The sequence below is a fragment of the Triturus cristatus genome, chromosome 8 (genome assembly GCF_964204655.1).
Source record: "Triturus cristatus chromosome 8, aTriCri1.1, whole genome shotgun sequence".
NCBI classification, from domain to species: Eukaryota; Metazoa; Chordata; class Amphibia; order Caudata; family Salamandridae; genus Triturus; species Triturus cristatus.
In genome coordinates, this window is record NC_140591.1 from 1,136,538,354 (window position 1) to 1,136,563,588 (window position 25,235).

The 25,235-nt window shown below is 51.8% G+C and overlaps 1 protein-coding gene across 1 annotated transcript in view; it reads left to right on the forward strand.

The window, feature by feature from the left end:
* Positions 1-25,235, forward strand: part of LOC146805510 (interleukin-1 receptor type 1-like) — a 383,185-nt gene that overhangs the window by 114,432 nt on the left and 243,518 nt on the right. The gene's annotated exons all lie outside the window — the stretch shown is intronic.

Below are 25,235 nucleotides of genomic sequence, written 5' to 3' on the forward strand. Positions count from 1 at the left end.
ACATCGCTCCACAACGAATAGTCCTCCTGACGCGTTTCGTGCATAGAGAGCACTTCTTCATGAGGTATGGACTCGCAAGGATTGGAACCAGCATTTTTTCAAGCACGACATTTATGATAACTTCCCCGCCCTTTTGGGCGTGGCCACCCCTGTGGCCTGATGGTCAATGTAGGCTTGTCTTACTGCAGTGAGTTGCGGGTTCCACCCTCGTTGATTCAAATGAATTCCCAAGTGGGGTGTGCAGACAGTGTGCAGGTTTCAGGATTGCCGCTTCACTTTGCTCAATCACCCTTCCTGTTCCAAAGCTAAAATGCCGGTTGACAAATCAGCAGGACTGCGCAGAGCGCAGCGGGGTCACTCTCGCGGCTCAGGCGGGGCCGCAAAACATCACACCAACGAGTTGCCTGCTGAGAGAGGACCACACACAGGTAAGTTTTCTTTGTTCACCATTTATTGAGCAAAGGCGATCCAGCCACAAACATCGCTCCACAACAAATAGTCCTCCTGACGCGTTTCGTGCATAGAGAGCACTTCTTCATGAGGTATGGACTCGCAAGGATTGGAACCAGCATTTTTTCAAGCACGACATATATGAAAACTTCCCCGCCCTTTTGGGCGTGGCCACCCCTGTGGCCTGATGGTCAATGTAGGCATGTCTTACTGCAGTGAGTTGCGGGTTCCACCCTCGTTGATTCAAATGAATTCCCAAGTGGGGTGTGCAGACAGCGTGCAGGTTTCAGGATTGCCGCTTCACTTTGCTCAATCACCCTTCCTGTTCCAAAGCTAAAATGCGGGTTGACAAATCAGCAGGACTGCGCAGAGCGCAGCGGGGTCACTCTCGCGGCTCAGGCGGGGCTGCAAAACATCACACCAACGAGTTGCCTGCTGAGAGGGGACCACACACAGGTAAGTTTTCTTTGGTCACCATTTATTGAGCAAAGGCGATCCAGCCACGAACATCGCTCCACAACAAATAGTCCTCCTGACGCGTTTCGTGCATAGAGAGCACTTCTTCATGAGGTATGGACTCGCAAGGATTGGAACCAGCATTTTTTCAATCACGACATTTATGATAACTTCCCCGCCCTTTTGGGCGTGGCCACCCCTGTGGCCTGATGGTCAATGTAGGCTTGTCTTACTGCAGTGAGTTGCGGGTTCCACCCTCGTTGATTCAAATGAATTCCCAAGTGGGGTGTGCAGACAGCGTGCAGGTTTCAGGATTGCCGCTTCACTTTGCTCAATCACCCTTCCTGTTCCAAAGCTAAAATGCCGGTTGACAAATCAGCAGGACTGCGCAGAGCGCAGCGGGGTCACTCTCGCGGCTCAGGCGGGGCCGCAAAACATCACACCAACGAGTTGCCTGCTGAGAGAGGACCACACACAGGTAAGTTTTCTTTGGTCACCATTTATTGAGCAAAGGCGATCCAGCCACGAACATCGCTCCACAACAAATAGTCCTCCTGACGCGTTTCGTGCACAGAGAGCACTTCTTCATGAGGTATGGACTCGCAAGGATTGGAACCAGCATTTTTTCAAGCACGACATTTATGATAACTTCCCCGCCCTTTTGGGCGTGGCCACCCCTGTGGCCTGATGGTCAATGTAGGCTTGTCTTACTGCAGTGAGTTGCGGGTTCCACCCTCGTTGATTCAAATGAATTCCCAGGTGGGGTGTGCAGACAGCGTGCAGGTTTCAGGATTGCCGCTTCACTTTGCTCAATCACCCTTCCTGTTCCAAAGCTAAAATGCCGGTTGACAAATCAGCAGGACTGCGCAGAGCGCAGCGGGGTCACTCTCGCGGCTCAGGCGGGGTCGCAAAACATCACACCAACGAGTTGCCTGCTGAGAGAGGACCACACACAGGTAAGTTTTCTTTGGTCACCATTTATTGAGCAAAGGCGATCCAGCCACGAACATCGCTCCACAACAAATAGTCCTCCTGACGCGTTTCGTGCATAGAGAGCACTTCTTCATGAGGTATGGACTCGCAAGGATTGGAACCAGCATTTTTTCAAGCACGACATTTATGATAACTTCCCCGCCCTTTTGGGCATGGCCACCCAGTGGCCTGATGATCAATGTAGGCTTGTCTTACTGCAGTGAGTTGCGGGTTCCACCCTCGTTGATTCAAATGAATTCCCAAGTGGGGTGTGCAGACAGTGTGCAGGTTTCAGGATTGCCGCTTCACTTTGCTCAATCACCCTTCCTGTTCCAAAGCTAAAATGCCGGTTGACAAATCAGCAGGACTGCGCAGAGCGCAGCGGGGTCACTCTCGCGGCTCAGGCGGGGCCGCAAAACATCACACCAACGAGTTGCCTGCTGAGAGAGGACCACACACAGGTAAGTTTTCTTTGTTCACCATTTATTGAGCAAAGGCGATCCAGCCACAAACATCGCTCCACAACAAATAGTCCTCCTGACGCGTTTCGTGCATAGAGAGCACTTCTTCATGAGGTATGGACTCGCAAGGATTGGAACCAGCATTTTTTCAAGCACGACATATATGAAAACTTCCCCGCCCTTTTGGGCGTGGCCACCCCTGTGGCCTGATGGTCAATGTAGGCATGTCTTACTGCAGTGAGTTGCGGGTTCCACCCTCGTTGATTCAAATGAATTCCCAAGTGGGGTGTGCAGACAGCGTGCAGGTTTCAGGATTGCCGCTTCACTTTGCTCAATCACCCTTCCTGTTCCAAAGCTAAAATGCGGGTTGACAAATCAGCAGGACTGCGCAGAGCGCAGCGGGGTCACTCTCGCGGCTCAGGCGGGGCTGCAAAACATCACACCAACGAGTTGCCTGCTGAGAGAGGACCACACACAGGTAAGTTTTCTTTGGTCACCATTTATTGAGCAAAGGCGATCCAGCCACGAACATCGCTCCACAACAAATAGTCCTCCTGACGCGTTTCGTGCATAGAGAGCACTTCTTCATGAGGTATGGACTCGCAAGGATTGGAACCAGCATTTTTTCAATCACGACATTTATGATAACTTCCCCGCCCTTTTGGGCGTGGCCACCCCTGTGGCCTGATGGTCAATGTAGGCTTGTCTTACTGCAGTGAGTTGCGGGTTCCACCCTCGTTGATTCAAATGAATTCCCAAGTGGGGTGTGCAGACAGCGTGCAGGTTTCAGGATTGCCGCTTCACTTTGCTCAATCACCCATCCTGTTCCAAAGCTAAAATGCCGGTTGACAAATCAGCAGGACTGCGCAGAGCGCAGCGGGGTCACTCTCGCGGCTCAGGCGGGGCCGCAAAACATCACACCAACGAGTTGCCTGCTGAGAGAGGACCACACACAGGTAAGTTTTCTTTGGTCACCATTTATTGAGCAAAGGCGATCCAGCCACGAACATCGCTCCACAACAAATAGTCCTCCTGACGCGTTTCGTGCATAGAGAGCACTTCTTCATGAGGTATGGACTCGCAAGGATTGGAAGCAGCATTTTTTCAAGCACGACATTTATGATAACTTCCCCGCCCTTTTGGGCATGGCCACCCCGTGGCCTGATGATCAATGTAGGCTTGTCTTACTGCAGTGAGTTGCGGGTTCCACCCTCGTTGATTCAAATGAATTCCCAAGTGGGGTGTGCAGACAGTGTGCAGGTTTCAGGATTGCCGCTTCACTTTGCTCAATCACCCTTCCTGTTCCAAAGCTAAAATGCCGGTTGACAAATCAGCAGGACTGCGCAGAGCGCAGCGGGGTCACTCTCGCGGCTCAGGCGGGGCCGCAAAACATCACACCAACGAGTTGCCTGCTGAGAGAGGACCACACACAGGTAAGTTTTCTTTGTTCACCATTTATTGAGCAAAGGCGATCCAGCCACAAACATCGCTCCACAACAAATAGTCCTCCTGACGCGTTTCGTGCATAGAGAGCACTTCTTCATGAGGTATGGACTCGCAAGGATTGGAACCAGCATTTTTTCAAGCACGACATATATGAAAACTTCCCCGCCCTTTTGGGCGTGGCCACCCCTGTGGCCTGATGGTCAATGTAGGCATGTCTTACTGCAGTGAGTTGCGGGTTCCACCCTCGTTGATTCAAATGAATTCCCAAGTGGGGTGTGCAGACAGCGTGCAGGTTTCAGGATTGCCGCTTCACTTTGCTCAATCACCCTTCCTGTTCCAAAGCTAAAATGCGGGTTGACAAATCAGCAGGACTGCGCAGAGCGCAGCGGGGTCACTCTCGCGGCTCAGGCGGGGCTGCAAAACATCACACCAACGAGTTGCCTGCTGAGAGAGGACCACACACAGGTAAGTTTTCTTTGGTCACCATTTATTGAGCAAAGGCGATCCAGCCACGAACATCGCTCCACAACAAATAGTCCTCCTGACGCGTTTCGTGCATAGAGAGCACTTCTTCATGAGGTATGGACTCGCAAGGATTGGAACCAGCATTTTTTCAATCACGACATTTATGATAACTTCCCCGCCCTTTTGGGCGTGGCCACCCCTGTGGCCTGATGGTCAATGTAGGCTTGTCTTACTGCAGTGAGTTGCGGGTTCCACCCTCGTTGATTCAAATGAATTCCCAAGTGGGGTGTGCAGACAGCGTGCAGGTTTCAGGATTGCCGCTTCACTTTGCTCAATCACCCATCCTGTTCCAAAGCTAAAATGCCGGTTGACAAATCAGCAGGACTGCGCAGAGCGCAGCGGGGTCACTCTCGCGGCTCAGGCGGGGCCGCAAAACATCACACCAACGAGTTGCCTGCTGAGAGAGGACCACACACAGGTAAGTTTTCTTTGGTCACCATTTATTGAGCAAAGGCGATCCAGCCACGAACATCGCTCCACAACAAATAGTCCTCCTGACGCGTTTCGTGCATAGAGAGCACTTCTTCATGAGGTATGGACTCGCAAGGATTGGAACCAGCATTTTTTCAAGCACGACATTTATGATAACTTCCCCGCCCTTTTGGGCATGGCCACCCCGTGGCCTGATGATCAATGTAGGCTTGTCTTACTGCAGTGAGTTGCGGGTTCCACCCTAGTTGATTCAAATGAATTCCCAAGTGGGGTGTGCAGACAGCGTGCAGGTTTCGGGATTGCCGCTTCACTTTGCTCAATCACCCTTCCTGTTCCAAAGCTAAAATGCCGGTTGACAAATCAGCAGGACTGCGCAGAGCACAGCGGGGTCACTCTCGCGGCTCAGGCGGGGCCGCAAAACATCACACCAACGAGTTGCCTGCTGAGAGAGGACCACACACAGGTAAGTGTTCTTTGGTCACCATTTATTGAGCAAAGGCGATCCAGCCACGAACATCGCTCCACAACAAATAGTCCTCCTGACGCGTTTCGTGCATAGAGAGCAATTCTTCATGAGGTATGGACTCGCAAGGATTGGAACCAGCATTTTTTCAAGCACGACATTTATGATAACTTCCCCGCCCTTTTGGGCGTGGCCACCCCTGTGGCCTGATGGTCAATGTAGGCTTGTCTTACTGCAGTGAGTTGCGGGTTCCACCCTCGTTGATTCAAATGAATTCCCAAGTGGGGTGTGCAGACAGCGTGCAGGTTTCAGGATTGCCGCTTCACTTTGCTCAATCACCCTTCCTGTTCCAAAGCTAAAATGCCAGTTGACAAATCAGCAGGACTGCGCAGAGCGCAGCGGGGTCACTCTCGCGGCTCAGGCGGGGCCGCAAAACATCACACCAACGAGTTGCCTGCTGAGAGAGGACCACACACAGGTAAGTTTTCTTTGGTCACCATTTATTGAGCAAAGGCGATCCAGCCACGAACATAGCTCCACAACAAATAGTCCTCGTGACGCGTTTTGTGCAGAGAGAGCACTTCTTCATGAGGTATGGACTCGCAAGGATTGGAACCAGCATTTTTTCAAGCACGACATTTATGATAACTTCCCCGCCCTTTTGGGCGTGGCCACCCCTGTGGCCTGATGGTCAATGTAGGCTTGTCTTACTGCAGTGAGTTGCGGGTTCCACCCTCGTTGATTCAAATGAATTCCCAAGTGGGGTGTGCAGACAGCGTGCAGGTTTCAGGATTGCCGCTTCACTTTGCTCAATCACCCTTCCTGTTCCAAAGCTAAAATGCCGGTTGACAAATCAGCAGGACTGAGCAGAGCGCAGCGGGGTCACTCTCGCGGCTCAGGCAGGGCCGCAAAACATCACACCAACGAGTTGCCTGCTGAGAGAGGACCACACACAGGTAAGTTTTCTTTGGTCACCATTTATTGAGCAAAGGCGATCCAGCCACGAACATCGCTCCACAACAAATAGTCCTCCTGACGCGTTTCGTGCATAGAGAGCACTTTTTCATGAGGTATGGACTCGCAAGGATTGGAACCAGCATTTTTTCAAGCACGACATTTATGATAACTTCCCCGCCCTTTTAGGCGTGGCCACCCCTGTGGCCTGATGGTCAATGTAGGCTTGTCTTACTGCAGTGAGTTGCGGGTTCCACCCTCGTTGATTCAAATGAATTCCCAAGTGGGGTGTGCAGACAGCGTGCAGGTTTCAGGATTGCCGCTTCACTTTGCTCAATCACCCTTCCTGTTCCAAAGCTAAAATGCCGGTTGACAAATCAGCAGGACTGCGCAGAGCGCAGCTGGGTCACTCTCGCGGCTCAGGTGGGGCCGCAAAACATCACACCAATGAGTTGCCTGCTGAGAGAGGACCACACACAGGTAAGTTTTCTTTGGTCACTATTTATTGAGCAAAGGCGATCCAGCCACGAACATCGCTCCACAACAAATAGTCCTCCTGACGCGTTTCGTGCATAGAGAGCACTTCTTCATGAGGTATGGACTCGCAAGGATTGGAACCAGCATTTTTTCAAGCACAATATTTATGATAATTCTCCCGCCCTTTTGGGCGTGGCCACCCCTGTGGCCTGATGGTCAATGTAGGCTTGTCTTACTGCAGTGAGTTGCGGGTTCCACCCTCGTTGATTCAAATGAATTCCCAAGTGGGGTGTGTAGACAGCGTGCAGGTTTCAGGATTGCCGCTTCACTTTGCTCAATCACCCTTCCTGTTCCAAAGCTAAAATGCCGGTTGACAAATCAGCAGGACTGCGCAGAGCGCAGCAGGGTCACTCTCGCGGCTCAGGCGGGGCCGCAAAACATCACACCAACGAGTTGCCTGCTGAGAGAGGACCACACACAGGTAAGTTTTCTTTGGTCACCATTTATTGAGCAAAGGTGATCCAGCCACGAACATCGCTCCACAACAAATAGTCCTCCTGACGCGTTTCGTGCATAGAGAGCAATTCTTCATGAGGTATGGACTCGCAAGGATTGGAACCAGCATTTTTTCAAGCACGACATTTATGATAACTTCCCCGCCCTTTTGGGCGTGGCCACTCCTGTGGCCTGATGGTCAATGTAGGCTTGTCTTACTGCAGTGAGTTGCGGGTTCCACCCTCGTTGATTCAAATGAATTCCCAAGTGGGGTGTGCAGACAGCGTGCAGGTTTCAGGATTGCCGCTTCACTTTGCTCAATCACCCTTCCTGTTCCAAAGCTAAAATGCCAGTTGACAAATCAGCAGGACTGCGCAGAGCGCAGCGGGGTCACTCTCGCGGCTCAGGCGGGGCCGCAAAACATCACACCAACGAGTTGCCTGCTGAGAGAGGACCACACACAGGTAAGTTTTCTTTGGTCACCATTTATTGAGCAAAGGCGATCCAGCCACGAACATCGCTCCACAACAAATAGTCCTCCTGACGCGTTTCGTGCAGAGAGAGCACTTCTTCATGAGGTATGGACTCGCAAGGATTGGAACCAGCATTTTTTCAAGCACGACATTTATGATAACTTCCCCGCCCTTTTGGGCGTGGCCACCCCTGTGGCCTGATGGTCAATGTAGGCTTGTCTTACTGCAGTGAGTTGCGGGTTCCACCCTCGTTGATTCAAATGAATTCCCAAGTGGGGTGTGCAGACAGCGTGCAGGTTTCAGGATTGCCGCTTCACTTTGCTCAATCACCCTTCCTGTTCCAAAGCTAAAATGCCGGTTGACAAATCAGCAGGACTGCGCAGAGCGCAGCGGGGTCACTCTCGCGGCTCAGGTGGGGCCGCAAAACATCACACCAATGAGTTGCCTGCTGAGAGAGGACCACACACAGGTAAGTTTTCTTTGGTCACTATTTATTGAGCAAAGGCGATCCAGCCACGAACATCGCTCCACAACAAATAGTCCTCCTGACGCGTTTCGTGCATAGAGAGCACTTCTTCATGAGGTATGGACTCGCAAGGATTGGAACCAGCATTTTTTCAAGCACAATATTTATGATAATTCTCCCGCCCTTTTGGGCGTGGCCACCCCTGTGGCCTGATGGTCAATGTAGGCTTGTCTTACTGCAGTGAGTTGCGGGTTCCACCCTCGTTGATTCAAATGAATTCCCAAGTGGGGTGTGTAGACAGCGTGCAGGTTTCGGATTGCCGCTTCACTTTGCTCAATCACCCTTCCTGTTCCAAAGCTAAAATGCCGGTTGACAAATCAGCAGGACTGCGCAGAGCGCAGCAGGGTCACTCTCGCGGCTCAGGCGGGGCCGCAAAACATCACACCAACGAGTTGCCTGCTGAAAGAGGACCACACACAGGTAAGTTTTCTTTGGTCACCATTTATTGAGCAAAGGCGATCCAGCCACGAACATCGCTCCACAACAAATAGTCCTCCTGACGAGTTTCGTGCATAGAGAGCACTTCTTCATGAGGTATGGACTGGCAAGGATTGGAACCAGCATTTTTTCAAGCACAACATTTATGATAATTCTCCCGCCCTTTTGGGCGTGGCCACCCCTGTGGCCTGATGGTCAATGTAGGCTTGTCTTACTGCAGTGAGTTGCGGGTTCCACCCTCGTTGATTCAAATGAATTCCTAAGTGGGGTGTGCAGACAGCGTGCAGGTTTCAGGATTGCCGCTTCACTTTGCTCAATCACCCTTCCTGTTCCAAAGCTAAAATGCCGGTTGACAAATCAGCAGGACTGCGCAGAGCGCAGCGGGGTCACTCTCGCGGCTCAGGCGGGGCCGCAAAACATCACACCAACGAGTTGCCTGCTGAGAGAGGACCACACACAGGTAAGTTTTCTTTGGTCACCATTTATTGAGCAAAGGCGATCCAGCCACGAACATCGCTCCACAACAAATAGTCCTCCTGACGCGTTTCGTGCATAGAGAGCACTTCTTCATGAGGTATGGACTCGCAAGGATTGGAACCAGCATTTTTTCAAGCACGACATTTATGATAACTTCCCCGCCATTTTGGGCGTGGCCACCCCTGTGGCCTGATGGTCAATGTAGGCTTGTCTTACTGCAGTGAGTTGCGGGTTCCACCCTCGTTGATTCAAATGAATTCCCAAGTGGGGTGTGCAGACAGCGTGCAGGTTTCAGGATTGCCGCTTCACTTTGCTCAATCACCCTTCCTGTTCCAAAGCTAAAATGCCGGTTGACAAATCAGCAGGACTGCGCAGAGCGCAGCGGGGTCACTCTCGCGGCTCAGGCGGGGCCGCAAAACATCACACCAACGAGTTGCCTGCTGAGAGAGGACCACACACAGGTAAGTTTTCTTTGGTCACCATTTATTGAGCAAAGGCGATCCAGCCACGAACATCGCTCCACAACGAATAGTCCTCCTGACGTGTTTCGTGCATAGAGAGCACTTCTTCATGAGGTATGGACTCGCAAGGATTGGAACCAGCATTTTTTCAAGCACGACATTTATGATAACTTCCCCGCCCTTTTGGGCGTGGCCACCCCTGTGGCCTGATGGTCAATGTAGGCTTGTCTTACTGCAGTGAGTTGCGGGTTCCACCCTCGTTGATTCAAATGAATTCCCAAGTGGGGTGTGCAGACAGTGTGCAGGTTTCAGGATTGCCGCTTCACTTTGCTCAATCACCCTTCCTGTTCCAAAGCTAAAATGCCGGTTGACAAATCAGCAGGACTGCGCAGAGCGCAGCGGGGTCACTCTCGCGGCTCAGGCGGGGCCGCAAAACATCACACCAACGAGTTGCCTGCTGAGAGAGGACCACACACAGGTAAGTTTTCTTTGTTCACCATTTATTGAGCAAAGGCGATCCAGCCACAAACATCGCTCCACAACAAATAGTCCTCCTGACGCGTTTCGTGCATAGAGAGCACTTCTTCATGAGGTATGGACTCGCAAGGATTGGAACCAGCATTTTTTCAAGCACGACATATATGAAAACTTCCCCGCCCTTTTGGGCGTGGCCACCCCTGTGGCCTGATGGTCAATGTAGGCATGTCTTACTGCAGTGAGTTGCGGGTTCCACCCTCGTTGATTCAAATGAATTCCCAAGTGGGGTGTGCAGACAGCGTGCAGGTTTCAGGATTGCCGCTTCACTTTGCTCAATCACCCTTCCTGTTCCAAAGCTAAAATGCGGGTTGACAAATCAGCAGGACTGCGCAGAGCGCAGCGGGGTCACTCTCGCGGCTCAGGCGGGGCTGCAAAACATCACACCAACGAGTTGCCTGCTGAGAGGGGACCACACACAGGTAAGTTTTCTTTGGTCACCATTTATTGAGCAAAGGCGATCCAGCCACGAACATCGCTCCACAACAAATAGTCCTCCTGACGCGTTTCGTGCATAGAGAGCACTTCTTCATGAGGTATGGACTCGCAAGGATTGGAACCAGCATTTTTTCAATCACGACATTTATGATAACTTCCCCGCCCTTTTGGGCGTGGCCACCCCTGTGGCCTGATGGTCAATGTAGGCTTGTCTTACTGCAGTGAGTTGCGGGTTCCACCCTCGTTGATTCAAATGAATTCCCAAGTGGGGTGTGCAGACAGCGTGCAGGTTTCAGGATTGCCGCTTCACTTTGCTCAATCACCCTTCCTGTTCCAAAGCTAAAATGCCGGTTGACAAATCAGCAGGACTGCGCAGAGCGCAGCGGGGTCACTCTCGCGGCTCAGGCGGGGCCGCAAAACATCACACCAACGAGTTGCCTGCTGAGAGAGGACCACACACAGGTAAGTTTTCTTTGGTCACCATTTATTGAGCAAAGGCGATCCAGCCACGAACATCGCTCCACAACAAATAGTCCTCCTGACGCGTTTCGTGCACAGAGAGCACTTCTTCATGAGGTATGGACTCGCAAGGATTGGAACCAGCATTTTTTCAAGCACGACATTTATGATAACTTCCCCGCCCTTTTGGGCGTGGCCACCCCTGTGGCCTGATGGTCAATGTAGGCTTGTCTTACTGCAGTGAGTTGCGGGTTCCACCCTCGTTGATTCAAATGAATTCCCAGGTGGGGTGTGCAGACAGCGTGCAGGTTTCAGGATTGCCGCTTCACTTTGCTCAATCACCCTTCCTGTTCCAAAGCTAAAATGCCGGTTGACAAATCAGCAGGACTGCGCAGAGCGCAGCGGGGTCACTCTCGCGGCTCAGGCGGGGTCGCAAAACATCACACCAACGAGTTGCCTGCTGAGAGAGGACCACACACAGGTAAGTTTTCTTTGGTCACCATTTATTGAGCAAAGGCGATCCAGCCACGAACATCGCTCCACAACAAATAGTCCTCCTGACGCGTTTCGTGCATAGAGAGCACTTCTTCATGAGGTATGGACTCGCAAGGATTGGAACCAGCATTTTTTCAAGCACGACATTTATGATAACTTCCCCGCCCTTTTGGGCATGGCCACCCAGTGGCCTGATGATCAATGTAGGCTTGTCTTACTGCAGTGAGTTGCGGGTTCCACCCTCGTTGATTCAAATGAATTCCCAAGTGGGGTGTGCAGACAGTGTGCAGGTTTCAGGATTGCCGCTTCACTTTGCTCAATCACCCTTCCTGTTCCAAAGCTAAAATGCCGGTTGACAAATCAGCAGGACTGCGCAGAGCGCAGCGGGGTCACTCTCGCGGCTCAGGCGGGGCCGCAAAACATCACACCAACGAGTTGCCTGCTGAGAGAGGACCACACACAGGTAAGTTTTCTTTGTTCACCATTTATTGAGCAAAGGCGATCCAGCCACAAACATCGCTCCACAACAAATAGTCCTCCTGACGCGTTTCGTGCATAGAGAGCACTTCTTCATGAGGTATGGACTCGCAAGGATTGGAACCAGCATTTTTTCAAGCACGACATATATGAAAACTTCCCCGCCCTTTTGGGCGTGGCCACCCCTGTGGCCTGATGGTCAATGTAGGCATGTCTTACTGCAGTGAGTTGCGGGTTCCACCCTCGTTGATTCAAATGAATTCCCAAGTGGGGTGTGCAGACAGCGTGCAGGTTTCAGGATTGCCGCTTCACTTTGCTCAATCACCCTTCCTGTTCCAAAGCTAAAATGCGGGTTGACAAATCAGCAGGACTGCGCAGAGCGCAGCGGGGTCACTCTCGCGGCTCAGGCGGGGCTGCAAAACATCACACCAACGAGTTGCCTGCTGAGAGAGGACCACACACAGGTAAGTTTTCTTTGGTCACCATTTATTGAGCAAAGGCGATCCAGCCACGAACATCGCTCCACAACAAATAGTCCTCCTGACGCGTTTCGTGCATAGAGAGCACTTCTTCATGAGGTATGGACTCGCAAGGATTGGAACCAGCATTTTTTCAATCACGACATTTATGATAACTTCCCCGCCCTTTTGGGCGTGGCCACCCCTGTGGCCTGATGGTCAATGTAGGCTTGTCTTACTGCAGTGAGTTGCGGGTTCCACCCTCGTTGATTCAAATGAATTCCCAAGTGGGGTGTGCAGACAGCGTGCAGGTTTCAGGATTGCCGCTTCACTTTGCTCAATCACCCATCCTGTTCCAAAGCTAAAATGCCGGTTGACAAATCAGCAGGACTGCGCAGAGCGCAGCGGGGTCACTCTCGCGGCTCAGGCGGGGCCGCAAAACATCACACCAACGAGTTGCCTGCTGAGAGAGGACCACACACAGGTAAGTTTTCTTTGGTCACCATTTATTGAGCAAAGGCGATCCAGCCACGAACATCGCTCCACAACAAATAGTCCTCCTGACGCGTTTCGTGCATAGAGAGCACTTCTTCATGAGGTATGGACTCGCAAGGATTGGAACCAGCATTTTTTCAAGCACGACATTTATGATAACTTCCCCGCCCTTTTGGGCATGGCCACCCCGTGGCCTGATGATCAATGTAGGCTTGTCTTACTGCAGTGAGTTGCGGGTTCCACCCTAGTTGATTCAAATGAATTCCCAAGTGGGGTGTGCAGACAGCGTGCAGGTTTCGGGATTGCCGCTTCACTTTGCTCAATCACCCTTCCTGTTCCAAAGCTAAAATGCCGGTTGACAAATCAGCAGGACTGCGCAGAGCACAGCGGGGTCACTCTCGCGGCTCAGGCGGGGCCGCAAAACATCACACCAACGAGTTGCCTGCTGAGAGAGGACCACACACAGGTAAGTGTTCTTTGGTCACCATTTATTGAGCAAAGGCGATCCAGCCACGAACATCGCTCCACAACAAATAGTCCTCCTGACGCGTTTCGTGCATAGAGAGCACTTCTTCATGAGGTATAGACTCGCAAGGATTGGAACCAGCATTTTTTCAAGCACGACATTTATGATAACTTCCACACCCTTTTGGGCGTGGCCACCCCTGTGGCCTGATGGTCAATGTAGGCTTGTCTTACTGCAGTGAGTTGCGGGTTCCACCCTCGTTGATTCAAATGAATTCCCAAGTGGGGTGTGCAGACAGCGTGCAGGTTTCAGGATTGCCGCTTCACTTTGCTCAATCACCCTTCCTGTTCCAAAGCTAAAATGCCGGTTGACAAATCAGCAGGATTGCGCAGAGCGCAGCGGGGTCACTCTCGCGGCTCAGGCGGGGCCACAAAACATCACACCAACGAGTTGCCTGCTGAGAGAGGACCACACACAGGTAAGTTTTCTTTGGTCACCATTTATTGAGCAAAGGTGATCCAGCCACGAACATCGCTCCACAACAAATAGTCCTCCTGACGCGTTTCGTGCATAGAGAGCAATTCTTCATGAGGTATGGACTCGCAAGGATTGGAACCAGCATTTTTTCAAGCACGACATTTATGATAACTTCCCCGCCCTTTTGGGCGTGGCCACCCCTGTGGCCTGATGGTCAATGTAGGCTTGTCTTACTGCAGTGAGTTGCGGGTTCCACCCTCGTTGATTCAAATGAATTCCCAAGTGGGGTGTGCAGACAGCGTGCAGGTTTCAGGATTGCCGCTTCACTTTGCTCAATCACCCTTCCTGTTCCAAAGCTAAAATGCCAGTTGACAAATCAGCAGGACTGCGCAGAGCGCAGCGGGGTCACTCTCGCGGCTCAGGCGGGGCCGCAAAACATCACACCAACGAGTTGCCTGCTGAGAGAGGACCACACACAGGTAAGTTTTCTTTGGTCACCATTTATTGAGCAAAGGCGATCCAGCCACGAACATCGCTCCACAACAAATAGTCCTCCTGACGCGTTTCGTGCAGAGAGAGCACTTCTTCATGAGGTATGGACTCGCAAGGATTGGAACCAGCATTTTTTCAAGCACGACATTTATGATAACTTCCCCGCCCTTTTGGGCGTGGCCACCCCTGTGGCCTGATGGTCAATGTAGGCTTGTCTTACTGCAGTGAGTTGCGGGTTCCACCCTCGTTGATTCAAATGAATTCCCAAGTGGGGTGTGCAGACAGCGTGCAGGTTTCAGGATTGCCGCTTCACTTTGCTCAATCACCCTTCCTGTTCCAAAGCTAAAATGCCGGTTGACAAATCAGCAGGACTGCGCAGAGCGCAGCGGGGTCACTCTCGCGGCTCAGGCAGGGCCGCAAAACATCACACCAACGAGTTGCCTGCTGAGAGAGGACCACACACAGGTAAGTTTTCTTTGGTCACCATTTATTGAGCAAAGGCGATCCAGCCACGAACATCGCTCCACAACAAATAGTCCTCCTGACGCGTTTCGTGCATAGAGAGCACTTTTTCATGAGGTATGGACTCGCAAGGATTGGAACCAGCATTTTTTCAAGCACGACATTTATGATAACTTCCCCGCCCTTTTAGGCGTGGCCACCCCTGTGGCCTGATGGTCAATGTAGGCTTGTCTTACTGCAGTGAGTTGCGGGTTCCACCCTCGTTGATTCAAATGAATTCCCAAGTGGGGTGTGCAGACAGCGTGCAGGTTTCAGGATTGCCGCTTCACTTTGCTCAATCACCCTTCCTGTTCCAAAGCTAAAATGCCGGTTGACAAATCAGCAGGACTGCGCAGAGCGCAGCTGGGTCACTCTCGCGGCTCAGGTGGGGCCGCAAAACATCACACCAATGAGTTGCCTGCTGAGAGAGGACCACACACAGGTAAGTTTTCTTTGGTCACTATTTATTGAGCAAAGGCGATCCAGCCACGAACATCGCTCCACAACAAATAGTCCTCCTGACGCGTTTCGTGCATAGAGAGCACTTCTTCATGAGGTTTGGACTCGCAAGGATTGGAACCAGCATTTTTTCAAGCACAATATTTATGATAATTCTCCCGCCCTTTTGGGCGTGGCCACCCCTGTGGCCTGATGGTCAATGTAGGCTTGTCTTACTGCAGTGAGTTGCGGGTTCCACCCTCGTTGATTCAAATGAATTCCCAAGTGGGGTGTGTAGACAGCGTGCAGGTTTCAGGATTGCCGCTTCACTTTGCTCAATCACCCTTCCTGTTCCAAAGCTAAAATGCCGGTTGACAAATCAGCAGGACTGCGCAGAGCGCAGCAGGGTCACTCTCGCGGCTCAGGCGGGGCCGCAAAACATCACACCAACGAGTTGCCTGCTGAAAGAGGACCACACACAGGTAAGTTTTCTTTGGTCACCATTTATTGAGCAAAGGCGATCCAGCCACGAACATCGCTCCACAACAAATAGTCCTCCTGACGCGTTTCGTGCATAGAGAGCACTTCTTCATGAGGTATGGACTCGCAAGGATTGGAACCAGCATTTTTTCAAGCACAACATTTATGATAATTCTCCCGCCCTTTTGGGCGTGGCCACCCCTGTGGCCTGATGGTCAATGTAGGCTTGTCTTACTGCAGTGAGTTGCGGGTTCCACCCTCGTTGATTCAAATGAATTCCCAAGTGGGGTGTGCAGACAGCGTGCAGGTTTCAGGATTGCCGCTTCACTTTGCTCAATCACCCTTCCTGTTCCAAAGCTAAAATGCCGGTTGACAAATCAGCAGGACTGCGCAGAGCGCAGCGGGGTCACTCTCGCGGCTCAGGCGGGGCCGCAAAACATCACACCAACGAGTTGCCTGCTGAGAGAGGACCACACACAGGTAAGTTTTCTTTGGTCACCATTTATTGAGCAAAGGCGATCCAGCCACGAACATCGCTCCACAACAAATAGTCCTCCTGACGCGTTTCGTGCATAGAGAGCACTTCTTCATGAGGTATGGACTCGCAAGGATTGGAACCAGCATTTTTTCAAGCACGACATTTATGATAACTTCCCCGCCATTTTGGGCGTGGCCACCCCTGTGGCCTGATGGTCAATGTAGGCTTGTCTTACTGCAGTGAGTTGCGGGTTCCACCCTCGTTGATTCAAATGAATTCCCAAGTGGGGTGTGCAGACAGCGTGCAGGTTTCAGGATTGCCGCTTCACTTTGCTCAATCACCCTTCCTGTTCCAAAGCTAAAATGCCGGTTGACAAATCAGCAGGACTGCGCAGAGCGCAGCGGGGTCACTCTCGCGGCTCAGGCGGGGCCGCAAAACATCACACCAACGAGTTGCCTGCTGAGAGAGGACCACACACAGGTAAGTTTTCTTTGGTCACCATTTATTGAGCAAAGGCGATCCAGCCACGAACATCGCTCCACAACGAATAGTCCTCCTGACGCGTTTCGTGCATAGAGAGCACTTCTTCATGAGGTATGGACTCGCAAGGATTGGAACCAGCATTTTTTCAAGCACGACATTTATGATAACTTCCCCGCCCTTTTGGGCGTGGCCACCCCTGTGGCCTGATGGTCAATGTAGGCTTGTCTTACTGCAGTGAGTTGCGGGTTCCACCCTCGTTGATTCAAATGAATTCCCAAGTGGGGTGTGCAGACAGTGTGCAGGTTTCAGGATTGCCGCTTCACTTTGCTCAATCACCCTTCCTGTTCCAAAGCTAAAATGCCGGTTGACAAATCAGCAGGACTGCGCAGAGCGCAGCGGGGTCACTCTCGCGGCTCAGGCGGGGCCGCAAAACATCACACCAACGAGTTGCCTGCTGAGAGAGGACCACACACAGGTAAGTTTTCTTTGTTCACCATTTATTGAGCAAAGGCGATCCAGCCACAAACATCGCTCCACAACAAATAGTCCTCCTGACGCGTTTCGTGCATAGAGAGCACTTCTTCATGAGGTATGGACTCGCAAGGATTGGAACCAGCATTTTTTCAAGCACGACATATATGATAACTTCCCCGCCCTTTTGGGCGTGGCCACCCCTGTGGCCTGATGGTCAATGTAGGCATGTCTTACTGCAGTGAGTTGCGGGTTCCACCCTCGTTGATTCAAATGAATTCCCAAGTGGGGTGTGCAGACAGCGTGCAGGTTTCAGGATTGCCGCTTCACTTTGCTCAATCACCCTTCCTGTTCCAAAGCTAAAATGCGGGTTGACAAATCAGCAGGACTGCGCAGAGCGCAGCGGGGTCACTCTCGCGGCTCAGGCGGGGCTGCAAAACATCACACCAACGAGTTGCCTGCTGAGAGAGGACCACACACAGGTAAGTTTTCTTTGGTCACCATTTATTGAGCAAAGGCGATCCAGCCACGAACATCGCTCCACAACAAATAGTCCTCCTGACGCGTTTCGTGCATAGAGAGCACTTCTTCATGAGGTATGGACTCGCAAGGATTGGAACCAGCATTTTTTCAATCACGACATTTATGATAACTTCCCCGCCCTTTTGGGCGTGGCCACCCCTGTGGCCTGATGGTCAATGTAGGCTTGTCTTACTGCAGTGAGTTGCGGGTTCCACCCTCGTTGATTCAAATGAATTCCCAAGTGGGGTGTGCAGACAGCGTGCAGGTTTCAGGATTGCCGCTTCACTTTTCTCAATCACCCTTCCTGTTCCAAAGCTAAAATGCCGGTTGACAAATCAGCAGGACTGCGCAGAGCGCAGCGGGGTCACTCTCGCGGCTCAGGCGGGGCCGCAAAACATCACACCAACGAGTTGCCTGCTGAGAGAGGACCACACACAGGTAAGTTTTCTTTGGTCACCATTTATTGAGCAAAGGCGATCCAGCCACGAACATCGCTCCACAACAAATAGTCCTCCTGACGCGTTTCGTGCATAGAGAGCACTTCTTCATGAGGTATGGACTCGCAAGGATTGGAACCAGCATTTTTTCAAGCACGACATTTATGATAACTTCCCCGCCCTTTTGGGCGTGGCCACCCCTGTGGCCTGATGGTCAATGTAGGCTTGTCTTACTGCAGTGAGTTGCGGGTTCCACCCTCGTTGATTCAAATGAATTCCCAAGTGGGGTGTGCAGACAGTGTGCAGGTTTCAGGATTGCCGCTTCACTTTGCTCAATCACCCTTCCTGTTCCAAAGCTAAAATGCCGGTTGACAAATCAGCAGGACTGCGCAGAGCGCAGCGGGGTCACCCTCGCGGCTCAGGCGGGGCCGCAAAACATCACACCAACGAGTTGCCTGCTGAGAGAGGACCACACACAGGTAAGTTTTCTTTGTTCACCATTTATTGAGCAAAGGCGATCCAGCCACGAACATCGCTCCACAACAAATAGTCCTCCTGACGCGTTTCGTGCATAGAGAGCACTTCTTCATGAGGTATGGACTCGCAAGGATTGGAACCAGCATTTTTTCAAGCACGACATTTATGATAACTTCCCCGCCCTTTTGGGCGGGGCCACCCCTGTGGCCTGATGGTCAATGTAGGCTTGTCTTACTGCAGTGAGTTGCGGGTTCCACCCTCGTTGATTCAAATGAATTCCCAAGTGGGGTGTGCAGACAGCGTGCAGGTTTCAGGATTGCCGCTTCACTTTGCTCAATCACCCTTCCTGTTCCAAAGCTAAAATGCCGGTTGACAAATCAGCAGGACTGCGCAGAGCGCAGCGGGGTCACTCTCGCGGCTCAGGCAGGGCCGCAAAACATCACACCAACGAGTTGCCTGCTGAGAGAGGACCACACACAGGTAAGTTTTCTTTGGTCACCATTTATTGAGCAAAGGCGATCCAGCCACGAACATCGCTCCACAACAAATAGTCCTCCTGACGCGTTTCGTGCATAGAGAGCACTTTTTCATGAGGTATGGACTCGCAAGGATTGGAACCAGCATTTTTTCAAGCACGACATTTATGATAACTTCCCCGCCCTTTTAGGCGTGGCCACCCCTGTGGCCTGATGGTCAATGTAGGCTTGTCTTACTGCAGTGAGTTGCGGGTTCCACCCTCGTTGATTCAAATGAATTCCCAAGTGGGGTGTGCAGACAGCGTGCAGGTTTCAGGATTGCCGCTTCACTTTGCTCAATCACCCTTCCTGTTCCAAAGCTAAAATGCCGGTTGACAAATCAGCAGGACTGCGCAGAGCGCAGCTGGGTCACTCTCGCGGCTCAGGTGGGGCCGCAAAACATCACACCAATGAGTTGCCTGCTGAGAGAGGACCACACACAGGTAAGTTTTCTTTGGTCACTATTTATTGAGCAAAGGCGATCCAGCCACGAACATCGCTCCACAACAAATAGTCCTCCTGACGCGTTTCGTGCATAGAGAGCACTTCTTCATGAGGTATGGACTCGCAAGGATTGGAACCAGCATTTTTTCAAGCACAATATTTATGATAATTCTCCCGCCCTTTTGGGCGTGGCCACCCCTGTGGCCTGATGGTCAATGTAGGCTTGTCTTACTGCAGTGAGTTGCGGGTTCCACCCTCGTTGATTCAAATGAATTCCCAAGTGGGGTGTGTAGACAGCGTGCAGGTTTCAGGATTGCCGCTTCACTTTGCTCAATCACCCTTCCTGTTCCAAAGCTAAAATGCCGGTTGACAAATCAGCAGGACTGCGCAGAGCGCAGCAGGGTCACTCTCGCGGCTCAGGCGGGGCCGCAAAACATCACACCAACGAGTTGCCTGCTGAAAGAGGACCACACACAGGTAAGTTTTCTTTGGTCACCATTTATTGAGCAAAGGCGATCCAGCCACGAACATCGCTCCACAACAAATAGTCCTCCTGACGCGTTTCGTGCATAGAGAGCACTTCTTCATGAGGTATGGACTCGCAAGGATTGGAACCAGCATTTTTTCAAGCACAACATTTATGATAATTCTCCCGCCCTTTTGGGCGTGGCCACCCCTGTGGCCTGATGGTCAATGTAGGCTTGTCTTACTGCAGTGAGTTGCGGGTTCCACCCTCGTTGATTCAAATGAATTCCCAAGTGGGGTGTGCAGACAGCGTGCAGGTTTCAGGATTGCCGCTTCACTTTGCTCAATCACCCTTCCTGTTCCAAAGCTAAAATGCCGGTTGACAAATCAGCAGGACTGCGCAGAGCGCAGCGGGGTCACTCTCGCGGCTCAGGCGGGGCCGCAAAACATCACACCAACGAGTTGCCTGCTGAGAGAGGACCACACACAGGTAAGTTTTCTTTGGTCACCATTTATTGAGCAAAGGCGATCCAGCCACGAACATCGCTCCACAACAAATAGTCCTCCTGACGCGTTTCGTGCATAGAGAGCACTTCTTCATGAGGTATGGACTCGCAAGGATTGGAACCAGCATTTTTTCAAGCACGACATTTATGATAACTTCCCCGCCATTTTGGGCGTGGCCACCCCTGTGGCCTGATGGTCAATGTAGGCTTGTCTTACTGCAGTGAGTTGCGGGTTCCACCCTCGTTGATTCAAATGAATTCCCAAGTGGGGTGTGCAGACAGCGTGCAGGTTTCAGGATTGCCGCTTCACTTTGCTCAATCACCCTTCCTGTTCCAAAGCTAAAATGCCGGTTGACAAATCAGCAGGACTGCGCAGAGCGCAGCGGGGTCACTCTCGCGGCTCAGGCGGGGCCGCAAAACATCACACCAACGAGTTGCCTGCTGAGAGAGGACCACACACAGGTAAGTTTTCTTTGGTCACCATTTATTGAGCAAAGGCGATCCAGCCACGAACATCGCTCCACAACGAATAGTCCTCCTGACGCGTTTCGTGCATAGAGAGCACTTCTTCATGAGGTATGGACTCGCAAGGATTGGAACCAGCATTTTTTCAAGCACGACATTTATGATAACTTCCCCGCCCTTTTGGGCGTGGCCACCCCTGTGGCCTGATGGTCAATGTAGGCTTGTCTTACTGCAGTGAGTTGCGGGTTCCACCCTCGTTGATTCAAATGAATTCCCAAGTGGGGTGTGCAGACAGTGTGCAGGTTTCAGGATTGCCGCTTCACTTTGCTCAATCACCCTTCCTGTTCCAAAGCTAAAATGCCGGTTGACAAATCAGCAGGACTGCGCAGAGCGCAGCGGGGTCACTCTCGCGGCTCAGGCGGGGCCGCAAAACATCACACCAACGAGTTGCCTGCTGAGAGAGGACCACACACAGGTAAGTTTTCTTTGTTCACCATTTATTGAGCAAAGGCGATCCAGCCACAAACATCGCTCCACAACAAATAGTCCTCCTGACGCGTTTCGTGCATAGAGAGCACTTCTTCATGAAGTATGGACTCGCAAGGATTGGAACCAGCATTTTTTCAAGCACGACATATATGATAACTTCCCCGCCCTTTTGGGCGTGGCCACCCCTGTGGCCTGATGGTCAATGTAGGCATGTCTTACTGCAGTGAGTTGCGGGTTCCACCCTCGTTGATTCAAATGAATTCCCAAGTGGGGTGTGCAGACAGCGTGCAGGTTTCAGGATTGCCGCTTCACTTTGCTCAATCACCCTTCCTGTTCCAAAGCTAAAATGCGGGTTGACAAATCAGCAGGACTGCGCAGAGCGCAGCGGGGTCACTCTCGCGGCTCAGGCGGGGCTGCAAAACATCACACCAACGAGTTGCCTGCTGAGAGAGGACCACACACAGGTAAGTTTTCTTTGGTCACCATTTATTGAGCAAAGGCGATCCAGCCACGAACATCGCTCCACAACAAATAGTCCTCCTGACGCGTTTCGTGCATAGAGAGCACTTCTTCATGAGGTATGGACTCGCAAGGATTGGAACCAGCATTTTTTCAATCACAACATTTATGATAACTTCCCCGCCCTTTTGGGCGTGGCCACCCCTGTGGCCTGATGGTCAATGTAGGCTTGTCTTACTGCAGTGAGTTGCGGGTTCCACCCTCGTTGATTCAAATGAATTCCCAAGTGGGGTGTGCAGACAGCGTGCAGGTTTCAGGATTGCCGCTTCACTTTTCTCAATCACCCTTCCTGTTCCAAAGCTAAAATGCCGGTTGACAAATCAGCAGGACTGCGCAGAGCGCAGCGGGGTCACTCTCGCGGCTCAGGCGGGGCCGCAAAACATCACACCAACGAGTTGCCTGCTGAGAGAGGACCACACACAGGTAAGTTTTCTTTGGTCACCATTTATTGAGCAAAGGCGATCCAGCCACGAACATCGCTCCACAACAAATAGTCCTCCTGACGCGTTTCGTGCATAGAGAGCACTTCTTCATGAGGTATGGACTCGCAAGGATTGGAACCAGCATTTTTTCAAGCACGACATTTATGATAACTTCCCCGCCCTTTTGGGCGTGGCCACCCCTGTGGCCTGATGGTCAATGTAGGCTTGTCTTACTGCAGTGAGTTGCGGGTTCCACCCTCGTTGATTCAAATGAATTCCCAAGTGGGGTGTGCAGACAGCGTGCAGGTTTCAGGATTGCCGCTTCACTTTGCTCAATCACCCTTCCTGTTCCAAAGCTAAAATGCCGGTTGACAAATCAGCAGGACTGCGCAGAGCGCAGCGGGGTCACTCTCGCGGCTCAGGCGGGGCCGCAAAACATCACACCAACGAGTTGCCTGCTGAGAGAGGACCACACACAGGTAAGTTTTCTTTGGTCACCATTTATTGAGCAAAGGCGATCCAGCCACGAACATCGCTCCACAACAAATAGTCCTCCTGACGCGTTTCGTGCATAGAGAGCACTTCTTCATGAGGTATGGACTCGCAAGGATTGGAACCAGCATTTTTTCAAGCACGACATTTATGATAACTTCCCCGCCATTTTGGGCGTGGCCACCCCTGTGGCCTGATGGTCAATGTAGGCTTGTCTTACTGCAGTGAGTTGCGGGTTCCACCCTCGTTGATTCAAATGAATTCCCAAGTGGGGTGTGCAGACAGCGTGCAGGTTTCAGGATTGCCGCTTCACTTTGCTCAATCACCCTTCCTGTTCCAAAGCTAAAATGCCGGTTGACAAATCAGCAGGACTGCGCAGAGCGCAGCGGGGTCACTCTCGCGGCTCAGGCGGGGCCGCAAAACATCACACCAACGAGTTGCCTGCTGAGAGAGGACCACACACAGGTAAGTTTTCTTTGGTCACCATTTATTGAGCAAAGGCGATCCAGCCACGAACATCGCTCCACAACGAATAGTCCTCCTGACGCGTTTCGTGCATAGAGAGCACTTCTTCATGAGGTATGGACTCGCAAGGATTGGAACCAGCATTTTTTCAAGCACGACATTTATGATAACTTCCCCGCCCTTTTGGGCGTGGCCACCCCTGTGGCCTGATGGTCAATGTAGGCTTGTCTTACTGCAGTGAGTTGCGGGTTCCACCCTCGTTGATTCAAATGAATTCCCAAGTGGGGTGTGCAGACAGTGTGCAGGTTTCAGGATTGCCGCTTCACTTTGCTCAATCACCCTTCCTGTTCCAAAGCTAAAATGCCGGTTGACAAATCAGCAGGACTGCGCAGAGCGCAGCGGGGTCACTCTCGCGGCTCAGGCGGGGCCGCAAAACATCACACCAACGAGTTGCCTGCTGAGAGAGGACCACACACAGGTAAGTTTTCTTTGTTCACCATTTATTGAGCAAAGGCGATCCAGCCACAAACATCGCTCCACAACAAATAGTCCTCCTGACGCGTTTCGTGCATAGAGAGCACTTCTTCATGAGGTATGGACTCGCAAGGATTGGAACCAGCATTTTTTCAAGCACGACATATATGATAACTTCCCCGCCCTTTTGGGCGTGGCCACCCCTGTGGCCTGATGGTCAATGTAGGCATGTCTTACTGCAGTGAGTTGCGGGTTCCACCCTCGTTGATTCAAATGAATTCCCAAGTGGGGTGTGCAGACAGCGTGCAGGTTTCAGGATTGCCGCTTCACTTTGCTCAATCACCCTTCCTGTTCCAAAGCTAAAATGCGGGTTGACAAATCAGCAGGACTGCGCAGAGCGCAGCGGGGTCACTCTCGCGGCTCAGGCGGGGCTGCAAAACATCACACCAACGAGTTGCCTGCTGAGAGAGGACCACACACAGGTAAGTTTTCTTTGGTCACCATTTATTGAGCAAAGGCGATCCAGCCACGAACATCGCTCCACAACAAATAGTCCTCCTGACGCGTTTCGTGCATAGAGAGCACTTCTTCATGAGGTATGGACTCGCAAGGATTGGAACCAGCATTTTTTCAATCACGACATTTATGATAACTTCCCCGCCCTTTTGGGCGTGGCCACCCCTGTGGCCTGATGGTCAATGTAGGCTTGTCTTACTGCAGTGAGTTGCGGGTTCCACCCTCGTTGATTCAAATGAATTCCCAAGTGGGGTGTGCAGACAGCGTGCAGGTTTCAGGATTGCCGCTTCACTTTTCTCAATCACCCTTCCTGTTCCAAAGCTAAAATGCCGGTTGACAAATCAGCAGGACTGCGCAGAGCGCAGCGGGGTCACTCTCGCGGCTCAGGCGGGGCCGCAAAACATCACACCAACGAGTTGCCTGCTGAGAGAGGACCACACACAGGTAAGTTTTCTTTGGTCACCATTTATTGAGCAAAGGCGATCCAGCCACGAACATCGCTCCACAACAAATAGTCCTCCTGACGCGTTTCGTGCATAGAGAGCACTTCTTCATGAGGTATGGACTCGCAAGGATTGGAACCAGCATTTTTTCAAGCACGACATTTATGATAACTTCCCCGCCCTTTTGGGCGTGGCCACCCCTGTGGCCTGATGGTCAATGTAGGCTTGTCTTACTGCAGTGAGTTGCGGGTTCCACCCTCGTTGATTCAAATGAATTCCCAAGTGGGGTGTGCAGACAGTGTGCAGGTTTCAGGATTGCCGCTTCACTTTGCTCAATCACCCTTCCTGTTCCAAAGCTAAAATGCCGGTTGACAAATCAGCAGGACTGCGCAGAGCGCAGCGGGGTCACCCTCGCGGCTCAGGCGGGGCCGCAAAA